The following is a 19,494-nucleotide window of genomic DNA, read 5'->3' as shown; positions in this document are numbered from 1 at the left end:
AAATCGCTAAATCGAGTAGCGATTTATGAAAATCACGTAAATGGAAAATCACTAAATCGAGTAGCGATTTATGAAAATCGTGTAGCAAAAAAATGGCAAATCGCTATGCTATTTTCGTAAATCACTATATCGAGTAGCGATTTACGAAAATCGGGTAAAAAAAAAAATGGCAAATCGCTAAATCGAGTAGCGATTTACAAAGATCACGTAGTAAAAAAATAGAAAATCACTAAATCGAGTAGCGATTTACGAAAATCGCATGCAACAACAACAACTACAACTACAACTACGCCTTCATCCCAAAACAATTGGGGTCGGCAATATGAACCAAAAAAGAAAACCATTCTGGGTCTTCCACATGAATCCTTCTCCTCCAATCACAGTGATTTACGTAAAGGGTGTTACGAAAACCACATAGAAAAAAAATTTGCATAGTGAAAAAAAAAATGAAAAATCACTAAATCGAGTAGCGATTTACGAAAATCACATAGAAAAAAAAACCACAAATCGCTACGCGATGTTCACAAATCGCTAAATCGTGTTGCAAAAAAAAGAAAAGAAAATTGCAACGAGATTTTTGTAAATCGCGTAGCAAAAAAAAAAAGAAGAAATTTTATCCTTTTCTAGAATCGTCATTTCATGACACCAATGGCGGGAAAGGGTGTTACAAAAACCACGAGCAAGAAACAACTGAAGGAAACAATAAACAAGAATGATAAAACAAAACACAATGACACACAGATTTACGTAGAAAAACCTCCCCTCAAATCTGAGAGGGAGTAAAAAACCATGGTCGCCCAGAGGAAAAACTTTATTGCTCTTTTTCGATAGTTACAAGAGGGAAAGAAAAGAAAGAATTTATACAAGCCCCAAGAAAAATTTCTTCTAGGGGGCGCTGCCCCCATGGACCCCCGCCCGCTGAACGCGCAATTGGACCAGCGTCGGGAGGACCCCCCGGACCCCCCTCCTGTAAGGGCAAAAACTATGAATCAGGCTCCATAACTCATCAAGTTGAACCATGCTACAGTCAGTGGGCAGGTCAGTCGGTGCTTGATGGAGCTGTATAGGATTGTCTGCTGGATGTGCACAGAGGCAGAAAGAGAAGGGAGAGAGAGAGGGTTGATGTTCATGGCCTTCTTCAAGGGGGATTCCTTTCTAGGATAATCCTGTAGTGCAGGGACTGGGTCTTAAATAACCATCTCTGGGGTACTTAAGTCTTTGCAACAACTCCTTTTCTAGAATCATTGTTTTATGGCACCAATGGCAGAAAGGGTACTTAAGTCTTTGCAACTGCACTGAACTCCGACGCTAACTGATGCTGACAAACATGGGGATACGAGCCACACATGCTTATATACGTGGTGCTTATTGGGACCCTCAAACACGCACTGTAGCAAACAATGCATCTTTGGGGGGGGGGCATATAACCTGCTTCACTTTTGCATCCCTAGTTGTCAAACTCAAAGTAGGTTCCTCAGTTCTCAAATGTTTGATCTGAGGTCTCACTTTTTGAGAATCTCATTGAACTCAGGGTTCTTCAGCTTGACCTGGAAAGGTCAGAGCAGAGATCCTCAGTTCTCAATCTCAAAGCAGGTCCCTTGGTCCTCAGAGTGGAGGTTCTCAAACACACCCTTACTACATCAGTTCCATTCATCCTAGCCAATGTCATTTTTAGCAAGCATGCACTTTAAGCACTTTCTTTATAGCATAAACAGAGATTTAGGAGCAAAAGGATTGGATTTGTTTGGATCGCAAATCGTAACCAAATATATTATTTTTTGAATTTGGATCTCCAAATGAGAATCAAACTGTGTTTTTAGATAAGGTTAGGACTTACGTGGTCATACTCTTTTTGGATTCCGAATCTAATCTTGTTTCATATTTTCTTCCCAATCTATATTTGTGTTTCATATTTTCTTCCCAATCTATATTTGTGTTCAGATGAAATCCAAAAACTGTGGTTTTATATGTAAACTACATGTTTCGGCCTATTTTTGCCTGAATAGACAATGCTATATAAAATCCAGCTTGTCTGATTCATATCTATTTTTTATTTTAATTTGAAAAATGAGTGTATTGTATGAAAAATATGACATGTTTTCATAAATGCCCAGATGTTATTCCCCCAATGTCCAAAATCGCAAATACCCAATATCATTGTGGCCTTTTTAATCCTTGCATGTGCAAAACTGGCAAACTTTGCATGATATATCGCTCTGTTCTTTGAGTAATGCAAACAACTACTTAAAAGGAGTTCTGCACATTTTTTTCTTGTGAACATCACGAAGGTCGCATAAAATTTATATGCAAACTTTCTGTTAATCTTGAACTTCAGAATATCGCACATATGTCATGAAGTTCACACATATGTCACGAAGTTCGCAAATAATTTTATGTGAAGCTCATTTTACTCTCAATCTTCGAAACAAATAAAAAAACTCATGAAGTTCGCATAAAATTTATGTGCGAACTTCATGAGTATAAAAAACAGAACTCCATAATCCAAAATTTTTAGAGTTAATTGTGGTCTCCAACTAGTAGTCCCCATCCTGCTTCTCGGCGAAGAATTTTCCAGCAACTATACCATTAACTATTTTCATGGGACTTCATCCTCAAGTATTTTGAAATCTTCGATGATATTTTACTTTTCTGGTAAGCATATATTTAACTGTTGAACCAATTATTTTTTTTTAAATACAATTTGTTTGAAACACGTTTAACGATGACATATTATGGATGTTTATATGTATATATTTATTTGTGTTAGGTTGTTGTTGATCTTTTTTGTCTGTTTCCCTTTGTTTACCATTTAGGGTTGACTATGTTTAAGGGTTTTTCATAGATGTATATATATGTATATATGGATGTCTTTTTCTCATATGCTATTTTATGAAGGTAAATGATATATGTTGTGTGGTTGTTATACACACATAACGATGGCTTCTGAAAAGGTTAAAATATACTACTGTAGCAATGATCACCCTACTTGGAGGTCTATACTGGTTTCCAAAAACTATAGTTATAAGGAATTTGTAACTCAGATATATGAAAGAGTCAATTAACCTTCAGTATAGAGGAGATGCCAAATTAGATGGCTAGTATTTATGGATAGATTTCTTAGATGATGATGCCGTAGAATCCATGTTATTTAGTGGTAACGTTTACGTAGTTGCTTGCAAAATTAAAGAAAAAGTTATTGCTTTGGGAGTTGAACAAGAAGCAGTTAATGAATGGAATGATGGGTATCCTTCAGACAAAAATCCACAGTCACGGTTGTTGTAGATGCCTTATATGCACTCATAGTTCCTCGTTGACCTTATTTGTGTTATCGAGAAGGCCACCTTGATTCTATAACATCTCTTTCAACATACATATTTTGTCTAGTACAAGAGCTAACTAAGATTCTACTGTGAAATTAGTCATTCTCTACTTCACAACATTCTCCTCCTTCAGAGTCGTACCTGTGTTTTATGGGGCCTGAGTCGGAGGGAAAAAATGGCCCCCCTATTAATAGTAGGAGTTCGGGGGCGGCGCCACAAAATTTTTTTTAAAGAATCAAAATAACAATAAAGTTTGCATTCACATTAAACAAATATAATATTCCAAATATTTATATTATATTAAATAAAAATGTATAAAATATTTATATAAACTACCTAAACAATACTTATTGGCCTTAAAAATGGGCCCCTAAAATTTTTTTGGGCCCAGGGGCCCTGAGGCCCAAGCCTCATTGGCCTCTTTACAGGTCCGGCTCTGTCCTCCTCCTCTTCAATGAACCTCTTTGCGGAGGGACTGACTGGAACCTGTTGGAATACAACAAGTATATCCCCATCATCGGTGACACGTACCATAGATGACAAGCCGATGTCTTTGTCACCGTTGTGTCACTCTTCAGTTTCGAATATGAATAAAGTGAGGTAATCTTTTGTCTGATTCTTTGTTTGCAACAAAACGGATTTGGATACGATGCAAAGAAAATGAGGTTGCTGAACAAACCCAAATTGTCAGACCACTCGGCTAGACATTTGACGCTCAACTTCATTATGTTGTGCAACCAAATATCCATCCTCGTGATGTCCTTCGCTCCCTCAACCACATCGGCATTCTCCTCCTCCACCATCGCATCTTCATATGTGCACCACTTTACCTATAGAAGGTCAGATAATTCATGGTTAGTCATATATCACATTATGTTTCAGAAAGTATGAAAAAACATCAATAAACTCATATCTACCTTGCTCGGCTTACATCTCTGAATTTATTCATATGTTAGAATCATGTTTTAGAAACTTCTATCTATTTTATAAATTAGCCATGTGACATGATGACTCATCAATCTTCTACCAATCATCTCTTCGCTACGCGATCGATAAAATATAACAACACATGAAAATTCACGTACACAATCACACATTGAAGACCTTATAGTGGTTATGTGCTCCCATATCCAAACCTGTAAGGATTAATACACAATATAGTAATCAATAAATTAAAATAATATTTGATTAATACATAGAAATAAATATCTCCAACAATACCAATATTTTTGTCATGTTTTTTCTTTCACTCACGCTATTCAAACTTACATTTAAGTGTACAAGTGAGGTTGTGCCTCATGCATATTGATTGACGCTATTTATGTCATGTAAAAATTGCATGTATGATGCATGAATCAACTTTTCACTAGTGTTGATAAATAAGCATATCTCAAAGAACTAGGACAATAACGCTCTCACTTTATTCTCCACCCAACTATTGGTCTTCCCTCCCATATACGGTCACTTCTCCATCTTGCCCCTCCCCCCCCCCCCCCCCTTCTTGGGGATAAAAAGGTCCCTTAGCTATGGCAACTTGATCATTTCTTGGTCGAATGCATCATCTTTTGCTCTAAAATGAATATCACATAAATGCTTGAAATATCCCCACTGATGTTTATTCATTGGATCCCCATGGCACTTTAATCTAGTAATTCATGTCACGTCTTTCAACGTGATGGTCATCTTAAAATCTTCAAAATAAAATATGTTGGTTGCTAGATTCCATAACTGCACAATGGCCTCTAAGAATGACAGATGTTTCATAGTGAAATCTTGAAGAATTGTCAAAAATGCATTCCATACAACAATTCCTTCTTTTCCTCTGTTAGTCTTATATACCACTGGTGTGCTTGGAACCAGTAGAACCGGTGAGAGTGGGATGATGGATCTTTTGAATCTTTTTACCGTGAATCCTGCAATCATAATTAATTTTGTTAGAATTAGTCAAATGAATCATTTTGCAGAATATATATAACAGTTTACATATTGTACTATAAGAATCAAACTAGTTATCCTAACATGTTTCATACATACATGAATCAATAAGAAAATTGAAAGTGTTGTAGGATCGATGCAACAAGCACCATAGGGGGGGTGAATAGTGCTTTTAAATAACGTCTTTGGAATTTTGAAGGATTTTGAGATTCACAAAACAATCACACAAAGAACACAAGAATTTATCCTGGTTCGGTCTTCCAGACCTACATCCAGTCCCCAAGCAAAACTCGCTTGAGATTTCTACTATCAACCTTGTGTAACCACAAAAGCATACAGATCAAATCTGATCCCACTTTCAGTAACAACCCTACTGAAAGCAAACAACTCCTTTAAACCAAAGAGTCCTTTCCTTTTATAGAAAAATGAAATAATCAACTTACAATCAACCTACGAGCCCTTCTTATGAATGCAAATGGAATGCAATTGACTTTTAAGGTCGTTGAAATACTCAACTCATGAATTCACTGTCTCTCAAAGGAATTTGAGTAAAAAATTAGAGTGAAAATATCAAGTGAGTGAGAAAACGAATACTTGAATGAATAGGAGTGAAAAACAAATAATTCGATCTTTGTAAATTCAATGTAATTCGATTGGATTCGGTGTTTTTGAGTGTGGAATGCACTCATATTTATAGTTGAAAGATTCCATACGTTGAGGGTATGAAAGGGTGTCAAAACAGTCACTTTTGAACGGTCAATTCATTTGAAAAATGTAAAGACACACCTTTTAAAAGTTACAGAAAAAATAGCAAAATTAGTCGACTAGAACAATAGTTAGTCGACTGAAATCAAATATTAGCAGACTGACAGTTATCATCGGTCGACTAATGTGTTTAACAAAGCCATTTAAAAATCTTAAGTTTGAAACTTAGTCGGCTAAAGAAAAGTTAGTCGACTGATAAAAATCATCAGTAGACTGAAAAACTTTCAGTCAATTGCTGCTAATTTTTTCTGAAAACACACATTCTGTTCGGTCGACTAGGAAAACCTTCAGTCGACTACTGCTAAATTTTCCAGAAAACAAGCATTCTGTCTGGTGGACTAAGAGTCGATTAGTCGACTAATTCAAAAAGTTGACATTTTGCCTTAAAAAATTGGCACAAAAAAGTTGGTCGACTGGTGAGTCTGTTGGTCAACTAATAAACATGAAAAATTAAGTAAAGAGTTTTCTAAAACAATTTTCATGAAGGGTTCTTTTAGAAAAGTTTTTCTAAAGACTTTTTAGGTGAAATGCAATTGAAATATGCACTCTAAGTAAGGCTCTTACAAGAATCTAAGACATTTAACTAAATTTACATTTACGCATATGTCTTCAAAGATTCTTCATTGAATTATTCAATTCTTGTCATCTTTCCTTATTGCCTTAGCTGAAATGCAGCTGATTCACTTGTTCATCATCAAAATCTAATTCTGAAAATGTCATATACGGCTTCGTTGTCGTAACAATCTCCCCTTTTTTTATGATGAAAAACTAGTCAAATATGGAGTATTTAGATGCATAGATGGAGATTTTACTCCCTTATCAATATGCTGCAAAACATAAGAAGTTAGCATAATCAATGCATATATATCACATATTGATTATTTTGCATTTGCATCATTACTTCATGCATTTCTATTTCTTTTTCATGAAATTGGTATCAAGTTCTTATGCAATTTTCAATACTTTCTCATGCAATTTCCATGTTTGTCTTTTTCTCTCCCTTTGTCATAATCAAAATGAGTAAGTGCAGTCATAGCATAAGCAAAATGCAAATTCAAGTTCAAGTTCAAAATATTACAACCCAGAAATGATCAAAGTTCATGAAAAGTAATGTTGTTTTATCAAAGCAATAACAGTAAACAAAGTTCAAGAAAAATGTTAGTCTTAAAAATTTTCAAGTAAAACAAAAATTTCAAAAAAAATTATAAGTCTAATAATGAGCAAATACCAAGTTCTCTCCTAATTCGAATAAAATCTTCATTTTTAAGTGGTTTAGTGAAGATATCGGCATGTTGTGCATTAATGAGTATAAAATTTAAAGAAATATCTCCTTTTAACACATGATCTCGTAAGAAATGATGTCTTACTTCAATATGCTTAGTTTTTTAGTGCTGAACAGGATTTTTTAAGAGATTTCTAGCACTAGTGTTATCACAATAAATAGTTGTTGTGGAGTAATTCAAACCAAAATCTTTTACGGTTTATTTCATCCATAAAACTTGTGAACACATTAAACTAGCCACTATATATTCAACTTTAGTTGTTGAAAGTGTCACTGAATTTTGCTTTTTACTAAACCAAGAGACTAAGGAATGTCCTAAGAAATGACAAGTTCCACTAGTACTCTTACGATCAGATTTTGTTCCAGCAAAAGTTGCATCACTATATGAAACTAAATCGAAAGAAGATGATTTTGGGTAAAACAAACCCAAATCTAAAGTATCTTTCAAGTATCGAAGAATTTGTTTTACTGCAATTAAGTGAGATTCCTTCAGATTGACTTGAAATCTAGCACACATACAAACACTAAACATTATATCAGGTCGACTAGCAGTTAAGTATAATGGAGATCCAATCATACCTTTGTAGAGTTTAATATTTACAGTTTTACCATTTTCATCTTTGTCAAGAGAAGTAGTTGTGCTCATAGGATTTCTTCTTGATTTCGATGAGTCCATGCCAAATCTTTTAAGAAGTTCTTTTGTATACTTGACTTGGTTGATGAAGATTTCTTCTTCAGTTTGCTTTATTTGAAGTCCAAGGAAGTAGTTCAATTCGCCCATCAAGCTCATTTCAAACTCTTCCTACATAGCTTTAGCAAATTCTTTACAAAGAGAATCATTAGTAGAACCAAATATTATGTCATCAATATAAATTTGCACAATAAGAATGTCTGAATTAAGATATTTAATAAATAAAGTGGAGTCTACCCGACCAATGGAAAAACTACATTGTTCTAAAAAATTTCGTAGTCTTTCATACCACACTCTTGGTGCTTGTTTGAGTCTGTACAAAGCTCTTTTTAATTTATAGACTTTTTCTGGATATTTATCATTTTCAAAGCCTAGAGGTTGCTCTACATAAACTTCTTCATTGATGTATCCATTTAAGAATCCACTCTTAACATCAATTTGATATAACTTAAAATTCATGTAACTAGCAAAAGCAAGCATCATATGAATTGACTCTAATCGAGCCACTGGTGCATAGGTTTCATCAAAATCTATGTCTTCTTCTTTATTATAGCCTTGTGCTACTAGCCTTGCTTTGTTTTGAATGACTTCATCATTTTCGTTCAGCTTATTTCAGAAGACCCATCTTGTTCCAATTACGGGATGATCCTTTGGTCTATCAACTAGATCCCATACATCATTCCTAGTAAATTGGTTGAGTTCCTCAGACATGGCTAAAAGCCAAAATTCATCATCACAAGCCTCATTGATATTCTTTGGTTCTATTTTTTATATGAAAGTAATATTTGCAATATGTTTTTCCAATTGCCTTCTAGTTTGGACACCACTCTTTATTTCTCCAATAATCTGCTCATGTGGATGATTAGGAACTTCTTTCCAAACCAGTGGAAGAGAAATATTTTCTTGAGAAGTGCTCTCTATCAAAGGTTCTCCTTGAAGTATGACTTTTTCTCCTTCGCTTAGAGGTATAACCTGCTCACAATTCTCATCAAATGCAATATGTAAGGATTTTTCAATGCAAAATGTTCTTTTATTAAAAACATGATAAGCTTTGCTTCTAGAAGAATATCCAAGAAATATTGCTTCGTCTGATTTTGAATCAAACTTATCAAGATCATCTTTGGTATTTAACAAAAAACATTTACTACCAAAAATTTTGAAATATGAGATCTTTGGTATACGATCATAATATAATTCAAAACATGTTTTATGTAAAAATGGTCGAATGAGAACACGGTTTAGAACATAACATGTTGTATTTACTACTTCAGCCTAAAAGTATTTTGGTAAATTTTTATCTTGAAGCATGGTTCTAGCACATTCTTGCAAAGTTCTATTCTTTCTTTCAATAACTCCATTTTGTGGAGCCGCTCTAGGAAAAGTAAAGTTATGAGATATACCATGTAAATCACAAAACTTTAGAAAATATTCATTTTCAATTTCACCACCATGATCACTACGAATTGTAATAATAGATGTAGATTTTTCATTTGTAATTCTTCTACAAAGTTTAGAAAATTCAGAAAAGCATCATTTTTGTTTTTAAAAAAAATCACTCAAGTAAATCGAGAATAATCATCTACTATAACAAGAGCATATTTACTACCATTCAAATTTTGAATTCTAGATGGTCCAAATAGATCTAAATGTAAAAGTTCAAGAGGACGCTTTGTTGAAATTATATCTTTCGCTTTGAAAGAACTCTTGATTTGTTTACCCATTTGACAAGCATCACATAAATGATTTTTTTTAGAACGAAAATCAGAAATTAAGCATGAATCATGTTCAAAAGAAATGAGAAAACCTTTATCACATAATTGACTAATGGATAATAAATTATGCATTAAACCATCTACTAAAAGAACATTTTCTATCAAGGGAAATTTTGGATTACCAATGTTACCAATACTGATTATTTTTCTCTTGTTATTGTCACCAAAGGTGACGGTTCCTCCATCCTTACTTTAGAGGGTAAAAAATAACTCCGGCCTTTCAGTCATATGTTTGGAACAACTGTTGTCCAAGATTCATTTGCTCCTTATTTTGTGTACCTATAACAAAGTTGGAAGATAAAGCATTTGACCCCTTTTTATTTTCGGGTCTATGAACGTTAGTCTTAGGAACCCATATCTATTTGAATTTTGGTTTCCTTTGAGAATAAATATTCTTTCCATAAAAAGATTTAACATTTCTAGAATAATCATGTCTAGGCTTATAAGTTTTATAAGTACCGTGATTAAATGCATTTCTATTATGACTAGAAAATTGAGTTTTTTTAACCAATGATTGAGAATTTTGACTTTGATTCTTTACTATATAATTTGGTCTATTTTGATTATCAAAGAAACTGTATCTCAATCCGGTTTTATTAACAGAGCATCTTTGAGAACCAATAAGTCTTTCTAGATTTTCTTGTCCATTAGTAAACTTGGTCACTATAGAAAGAAGATCATTTGATTTTTCTTTCAGATTTGATATTTCTTCTTGTAAGATTTTGGTTCTAATTCCAATTTCTTTTATCTCAGATGCTTGACAAGAGTTTTCCTTCTTGAGATCTTCTATCTCTTAAAGTAACACTTTGTTTTGAGAGTCAAGAGTTGAATTTTTTGTTTTCAACTCTTTGTTTTTAGAACTTAGACTCTTAAATTTAGCATATAAATCATTAAATGCTTCTAATAAATCATCATACTTAAATTGACTTACCAAGTCTTCTTGTGCTACAAAGCACATATTGGTGACTTTTTCATTTGATTCTTCATCAGAAGAGGAGTCACTATCAGCCCAACTTGCTTAAAATGCCTTTTTCTTCTTGAATTGATCCTTGGGCTTGATTTTGAGAAGAGAACAATCTTTCTTGATGTGTCCTGCCTTTTTGCAGTTAAAGCACTTGACTTCATTAGGATTGGAAGAATCAGTTTTCTTTACCTTTCTTTGAAATCTTCCATTTTTTATGAATCTTTTGAATTGCGTTGCGATGAGAACAATATCTTCATCTTCTTTTGAATCTTCAGAGTCAGAAATAGCCTTGAAAGCAAGAGATTTCTTCTTAGGTTCTTGTTCTTGTCTATCATGAAGTTGGACTTCATATGCCATTAAGTTGCCAACCAAATCTTCAAGAGAAATGGTGTTTAAATCATTTGCTTCCTCTATTGTTATGGTTTTTCTCTCACATTCAGGAGTTAACACCTTAGATTTTTTTTAACTAAATCCACTTGCGAATATTCTTTTCCAAGGGATTTTAAAGTGTTAGTAATATCGATCATTCTTGTTATCATGTCCAATATAGACTTATTTTGCTTCATTTTAAACAATTCAAATTTATGAACTAAAGAAGCAATCTTAGATTCCTTTACCTTTGACATACCTTCATGCGTAACGAGAAGCGTATGCTAAATTTCATTTGTTGTAGAACATTGAGAGATGCGATTGAATTCTACCTTGTCAACGACACAATATAGCACATTCATAGCTTTGGCGTTTAGTGAAGCAGTCTTCTTTGCTTCATCGGTCCATTGGCTGAAATCAATTGATGGTGCTTCGTACTCTTTTGAAACAACTCTTCAAATTTTGAGATCCATAGATTGTAAGAATATTGTCATTCTCACTTTTCAATAGTCATAGTTTGATCCATCGAAGAAAGAAGGACGAACTGAGGAGCATCCTTCTTTGTACTAAGAAGACGATGTTGTTGTCATGCTAGAGATGATAAAATCATGATATAGCAAACCTTGCTCTGACACCAAATGAAAGTGTTGTAGGATCGATGCAACGAGCACTAGAGGGGGGTGAATAATGCTTTTAAATAACGTCTTTGGAATTTTGAAGGATTTTGAGATTCGCAAAGCAATCACACAAAGAACACAAAAATTTATCCTAGTTCGGTCTTCCAGACCTACATCCAGTCCCCAAGCAAAACCCGCTTGAGATTTCCACTATCAACCATGTGTAACCACAAGAGCATACAAATCAAATCTGATACCACTTTTAGTAACAACCCTACTGAAAGCAAACAACTCTTTTAAACCAAAGAGTCCTTTCCTTTTACATAAAAATAAAATAATCAACTTACAATCAACTTACGAGCTCTTCTTATGAATGCAAATGGAATGCAATTGGCTTTTAAGGTCGTTGAAATACTCAACTCGCGAATTCACTCTCTCAAAGGATTTTGAGTGAAAAATTGGAGTGAAAATATCAAGTGAGTGAGAAAACGAATACTTAAATGAATAAGAGTGAAAAGCAAAGAATTCGATCTTTGTAAATTCAATGTAATTCGATTGGATTTAATGTTTTTGAGTGTGAAATGCACTCATATTTATAGTTGAAAGATTTCATATGTTGAGGGTATAAAAGGGTGTCAAAACAGTTACTTTTGAACGATCAATTCGTTTGAAAATTGTAAAGACACACCTTTTAAAAGTTACAGAAAAAATAGCAAAATTAGTCGACTAGAACAGTAGTTAGTCGACTGAAATCAAATATTAGCAGACTGACAGTTATCGTCGGTCGACTAATGTGCTTAACAAAGCCGTTTAAAAAACTGAAGTTTAAAACTTAGTCGGCTGAAGAAAAGTTAGTCGACTGATAAAAATCATCAGTAGACTGAAAAACTTTCAGTCAATTGCTGCTAATTTTTTCTGAAAACACACATTTTGTTCGGTCGACTAGAAAAACCTTCAGTCGACTGCTGCTAAATTTTCCAGAAAACAAACATTCTGTCTGGTCGACTAAGAGTCGATTAGTCGACTAATTCAAAAAGTTGACATTTTTGCCTTAAAAAATTGGCACAAAAAAGCTGGTCGACTGGTGAGTCTGTTGGTCAACTAATAAACATGAAAAATTAAGTAAAGAGTTTTCTAAAATGATTTTCATGAAGGGTTCTTTTAGAAAAGTTTTTCTAAAGACTTTTTAGGTAAAATGCAATTGAAATATGCACTCTAAGTAAGGCTCTTACAAGAATCTAAGACATTTAACTAAATTTACATTTGCACATATGTCTTCAAAGATTCTTCATTGAATTCTTCAATTCTTGTCATCTTTCTTTATTGCCTTAGCTGAAATGCAGCTGATTCACTTGTTCATCATCAAAATCTAATTCTGGAAATGTCATATACGGCTTCGTTGTCGTAACAAAAATAATAGTTCATGATTCACGCATACACATGTGGGTTAATATTGGCTACTAATGAAGGTACAATACTAATGAGCTAGAAATCATCCATGCAAGTTGTATTGATTCAATCTAACCACATAGATGTGTTCAACATGATTTGTTTGCTAAGGATTAAGCCTTGAATCATGTTTTTCTAATGTAAAAATATGATCTTTTAAGTTCTAAAATTTTGGTACATTGTGGGCCATTGATTTTTAACCCCTTTAAAAACATAATTACTTGTCATAATTATATGATTCAAAACTAGTTTTTACTAAAAAAATCATGTAGATCACATCTATGTGGTTAGATTGAGTCGATACAACTTATACCTATGATGTCTAGCTCATTAGTATCATACCTTCATTAGTAGCAAATATTAACCTTATATATATATATATATATATATATATATATATATATATATATATATATATATATATATATATATATATATATATATAGCATTTTAAATATTGAATCAAACTTGAAGATAAATATATGATTGATACCTATCTAGTAGCAACAGACCTTGTCCCCCACTGCAGCATCTTCTTCAGAGCTTACACTTTCTCATCTAAGATGAGATGCTCTAACTCATGAGGTTAATACCTTTTATGATCGGTCAATGCACTTTCCATCTCAGCTTTAACATCCTCCTCAACATCAGAAATAGCCACAAGACCCTGGGATACATTTACTTTTTAAAACTCACCCTTAGGTTTCTCATCTTCCACTTGGTGATGTACCTTTATCTTCATCTCGCCACTGGCACTACAGCTAACTGCATCTCTAGCCTTATCTATCCAGGCATTTAGGTTTGCAGCAACATCAAAGTGAGTCAATAGACCACTCTTCTTTGCCACTGAGTGACCCTCTCGCTCTTTTGATACTTTCAGGATGAAAGACAAGATTGTGACCACAAATCCTTCAACTTTTTCCATACATTCCTTCTTAGATATGGACTACTGTGAAACAACTAGCTGTTGTTTGGCCAACTTGTTTTTTTTATTTTTTTGCTGAGTGTTTGAGCATAATTTTTTGAGTTTATGAAGGGTACTTTTCTATAAAAAATGTCGGACACCCAAACTCTTGGCATTGGATGTGGTTCCCTCTCTATCCATGAGTCAAGCAAGCTCCTTGTTTTATAGTATCATTCATGAGCCAATTTTTATTTTTTCTGTTGTGCACTAACAGTAGAAGATGATACAGGTGTAGACCCCTCCGACATAGTCCTCTCAGTTTGCATATTGTGTTAAACAAATTAAGAATTTTCTATAATATCAAGACATGAAATATAGGTAAACAAACATGTAGATAAAAAATCCAAATCGTTAAGAAAACAACAAAAAAAGACAATCATTGTGCCAACATACCATGTTTATTATCCTAGATCAACAAAACATAAACAATAAAACTAGAGAATGAAATAGAAGCATATGAATCGTCAAAACAAATGGAGAAAAATTGTGTTTAAAAAAGAATAATTGGTTCAACAGTTAAATTTGTGCTTACCGAAAAAATGCAGTAAAAAATTATAAAATAGTTGCCAGAAAATTTACCATCGAGAAGCAGGTTGAGGACTACATATAACCCTAAAAAATTCTGCGAAAAGATTATGGGTTGCGGTGTTTCAATTTTTATACTCATGACATTCGCACATAAATTATCTACGAACTTCATGAGTTTTTTGCAATGTTTCGAAGTTTGAGCAAAGTTTGCACATAAATTTTATGCGAACTTCATGAAATATGAGCGAAATTCATGCGTTTTTGCGATGTTTTGAAGATTGAGAGTAAAACGAGGTTCGTATAAAATTATTTGCGAACTTCATGACATATGTGCGATATTTCAAAGTTCAAGATTAACATAAAGTTCGCACATAAATTTTATGTGACATTCGTAATGTTCTCAAAGGAAAAACATGCAAAACTCTTTTTAAGTGGTTGTTTGCATTACCTGAGGAGCAAAACGATATATCGCTAGAAGTTCACAGTTTTGCACTTACAAGAGCTAAAAAGCTAATAATGAAGTTGGGTATTTACGATTTTGGACATTGAAAGAATAGCGGAAATTGCAAAGCATTTCTGAAATCAGGTCGTATTTTTTGTACAGTACGATCATTTTTTTATTTTAATTCACATTCGAAGTAACTGGTTAAATTCAAATCTAATTTTTAATCAATATGGTCTGGCTCATGCCTTATCCATTTTCAACCCTAGAAAGAATTGCAAAGCCATTCCATTATTTCTGTCACAGCCTTCCAAGAAAGTTTTGGTCCACTTATCGCTGCATTCCTTATTGCAATCAAGTTTTTTCTTGCTTACTATTGCATTTTTTATTGGATAATCCAAGGGAAAACACAAAGCCCCCTTGCATTCCTTATACCTGGTATTATAGACATTTTTGCATTTTTGCAGTATATAAAAATAGTTAAATTGAATAGGTGTTGCCCTTATTAGTCATGCAAGTTATGGTAGGATCCATAGATCGACTGGCATAGAAGCAAAAAAACAAAACAAAACTAGGGGATCAAAGGAAGGGTCTTGTGGGTGCCCACAAGAGGATTCGAACTTGGGGTAGGGGAGACTTCCATATACACAAGGCCATGCGGGCAACCCCTTAGGGCAGGAGCTCTTGTATTATAAGACATGCAGTAGCCAGTTTTTGTCATCAATCTTTTTTATTGTGTGTTGCTGCAAATTGCTTGCTACAGTGCATTATATAACCAATGCTTCTCATTCTCAAACCCACAATATGATATTACGCGTCTGAAATAGGGTTGTCAATGGGTTGGATACCCGACCCATCAGGGCATACCGGACCCAGCCTAAATAACAAATTGTCGGGTTTGAGTACGTGTTTTTTCGGGTCACCAAAATGAAATCCCAATCCCGGATCCTTATAATTTCAAAAGTTTACTTTTATGAAGAATACACATGAAACACTCGAGTTGGTTCGAGTATCCAACAAAAAGGCCGGATCGGGTTGGGTATATGGAAAAAATCATAACCCAAACAAGGTGGCATATTGCTGGGGTCGGGTTCGAGTCAACCCGACTAATATTTAGGTCGGTACTTTTTATGCCCATTGTCAGGAATTTGGGTTCTGATCAGGTCGGATACCCTCTAAAAACCCAAACCATCACTACAGGAAAAAAGGGTTTTACTGACTCAGCGTTTGCGCATTTATTGGTCCAATCGCTGCACCAGAAATCGTGCTAGTGAAAGCCCCGCTGGTAAAGGCTTTCACTGGCGAAAATTGCAATCGTTTTCACACTCGCAGATTCAGCGCCAGTGAAAATCATTTCACTGGTGCATGCAATCTATAGGTGATCAATGCGCAAAAAATGAGCAGAAAAGCAAAAAAAAACATCTTTTTTGCGCATTTTTTGAGCCCCTTAGCGATGCTTGCTAAAGGTCCCAGTTTCGGTTTGACCATTAGCTATGCTTCAAAACGGTGCTAAAAGCCAAGCAAGGGCACATGCAGATTTTATTTTTGTGCTTTTAAAGGTGTTTCAAAGCACCACTAAAGGTCCCAGCGGAACTGGGACCTTTAGCGGTGCTTTGAAAGCGTCGTTAAAGGGTTCTTTTTGCATTTTTTGCATGATTTTTTTTCATGCTGACCGTCCATCATGAGAGCGATGGACAGTCAGCGCGCTTGAGCTCGGGTTGATCACCTACTAAATGGCATTTTCCCACCTAGAACATTAGCGGACCGCTAATTCCTATAGATGGACGTTGGACGCCCATCCGACGTCTTGCCCATCCACTGTTATGGGTTCCAAAAGTCCCACTTGGAATGAAGTATATAGCAACCCGTATCATCAAACATATAAAGTGTTTGATGATACGTCAGACGAAACATTGTCGTTGATCACACTCAATCAAACAGCGATGCTTCGTTGTATTTTTTTTTTTGGGCTCTTGTGACTATTAGCGGCGGTCTTGACCACTAAATCTTTGGCAGAAAATAGAGAATTAGCGATAGTTCAAAACCTCGCTAATTCTTGTTTATTCGAAAAAAAAATAACACTTGGGGTTACACCACGTATTCGATTGAGTTTGAGTGATTATATATATATATATATATATATATATATATATATATATATATATATATATATATATATATATATATATATATATATATATATATATATATATATATATATATCGGGTCAATATTTGGTTCTAAGGCACAAAATTATTGAGCATATCTCCCCCTTTTTTTCATGTTTAGTTTTCTTTGCATATCAGACCTGATGGATGGTCATCTGCAATGTTTGTTTAGTAGAAAATGAGTTTCCAGTAATGCTATTGTGACATGTAAGTAGGCTTTTTAAAGCCTTCAAAAATCATCAGCCCACAATGCACTAAAATTTCACAACTTAAAAATTAAATTTTCAAATCTAACTAACATGATTTAAAGTTTGATCTTATACAACAAACCATGTTGGACACATTTATGTAGTAAAATTGAGTCAATAAAGATTGAACATATGATTTTCAACTCAATAGTTTGATGCCTTCAATAGCACCATTAACATATAGGGTCTCTCTCTCTCTCTCTCTCTCTCTCTCTCTCTCTCTCTCTCTCTCTCTATATATATATATATATATATATATATATATATATATAGGAAAAGGCCGTAACAGTCATGTCGGACGTGCAAGGCGCATTCAAGTTAAAAACATGCCTCTTTTAACTTGAATTTTTTTCCGCTGTTGATCTTTGTGCAATCAGTCGCCAAAAAATAGTCCATTAACAATAGACGATTTGCTAGTCCACTGTCATGGGCTAATATATATATATAAAGGGAGTAGTGTCGGATGTCCCAACTGTGGACAGAAGGGTCAGACGAACCCTGCCGCTGATCGCATGCGCGATCAACGGCAAAAATTTCTTTTTCGCTGAAATGGCGTCGAAACCGCCGCTAAAGGATATTTCAGTAAAAAAACGCGTGATTTGCATGTCAGACGCTGTTCGATATTTCTGGTGACCGGCAGTACTTCCTTCCCTGTGTATATAATTAACATGGATTATTTCAGGCACAAGCTGGGCTCGACTAAACACTAACACAAGCGATCCGAGTTTGATATGTTATTTTTGGGTATGAATCCTTTGAGTAAAAACTGAATATGCATTCTGATTATATTCAGATCCGTTCAATCAGATTACTTTTGGATTAAGGTTAAACTTGGATCTGCATTTTAAGTCAGATCCAGAGTTGATCTAAAACAAAATCCAAACCGATTGCATTTTTTTTACATGTAAATAGCACGCTTTTGTTCTATTTTTTTGCATCCAGTATTACCAACCATAGTATTTTGGATTCAAATTTAACCTTACCTCCTCGGATCTGATTTGGATTCAGATTTGGATCTACTGTTTAAATTTCGGGTTCAAATCTGGAAAGATCTGGCCCGAATCCGACCCGTTTGCAAACCCTAGAGTATGTATTAAGCAATTTTCACGGAAGACAGGCGGTACAGGAAGAGGGAGACCCTTGTGATCTACATTATAGGTTAGAGAGAGAGAGAGAGAGAGAGAGAGCGCAATGGCGTCTAGGGTTTCTTCGAAGGGCAAAGGGAAGTCGGCGAAGTTTCTGAAGGGATCGGAGGGCGGATCGACGACCAAGTGCGTGAAGGAATGGACTACGTGGGCAATGAAGAAGGCCAAAGTGATCACCCACTACGGCTTCGTCCCTCTCATAATCATCATCGGCATGAATTCCGAACCTAAGCCCCAGATTTCTCAGCTATTGAGCCCCGTATGACACGAATTAAACGGTGGCCACATTGCAAACTTTTTTCGAATTCTCCCTTTTAGTGTATGCCATCGTGATGTATGTTGGTTCTCTTGACAAGGATTAATATGGGAACCAACTAGTCATTTGTGATTGATGGTTTGGTGTTTTAGGTCCGCTTCCATTGACATGTTTTATGATATTGATTATAATTTTCAGTGAAATAGTTTTCCTTTACAATTGGTTTTGAGTATTTGGAACTTGTCGGATGATCAATGGTTGTGTATATAAAAGAATCTGTTTTTTTTTTCTGCAAATGGTGTTTGGTGTATTGCCTCTTCTTTTGAAGACACATAATTTTGGAGAGAGCTTGTTTGCATATGTAGGACTTTCGATTGGGTTCATTGCCATGTAGTAGATTTCAACTCCTGCGTAATGGTATGCTTGAGCAGTTTCAGTAAATTGAATATCTTCCAATGGAAGAACATGAAGTGTTTGTCTTTATTTTATCTGAGAATACGGTGGTATGTTATATGCTCTGCTGGTTATGTGATGGTCTCGTGGCCTATGTCTTGATTGAAAAGCCGATTTAGGGATCAA

General features: G+C 34.6%; 1 pseudogene across 1 annotated transcript; it reads left to right on the top strand.

Annotated features, from left to right (window-relative positions):
- Window positions 1–18,649: 18,649 nt before the first annotated feature.
- Window positions 18,650–19,118, top strand: LOC149815475 (mitochondrial import receptor subunit TOM7-1 pseudogene; annotated as a pseudogene). Its single transcript, XR_016427922.1, has one exon. The product of XR_016427922.1 is annotated as a mitochondrial import receptor subunit TOM7-1 pseudogene (transcript).
- The last annotated feature ends 376 nt before the right edge of the window (window positions 19,119–19,494 follow it).

Source organism: Nuphar pumila, chromosome 15 (assembly GCF_984573655.1).
Source record: "Nuphar pumila chromosome 15, dmNupPumi1.hap1.1, whole genome shotgun sequence".
Taxonomy (NCBI): domain Eukaryota; kingdom Viridiplantae; phylum Streptophyta; class Magnoliopsida; order Nymphaeales; family Nymphaeaceae; genus Nuphar; species Nuphar pumila.
Note: the sequence above shows the minus strand (reverse complement) of the source record. Positions and strands in the feature narration are given on the sequence as shown.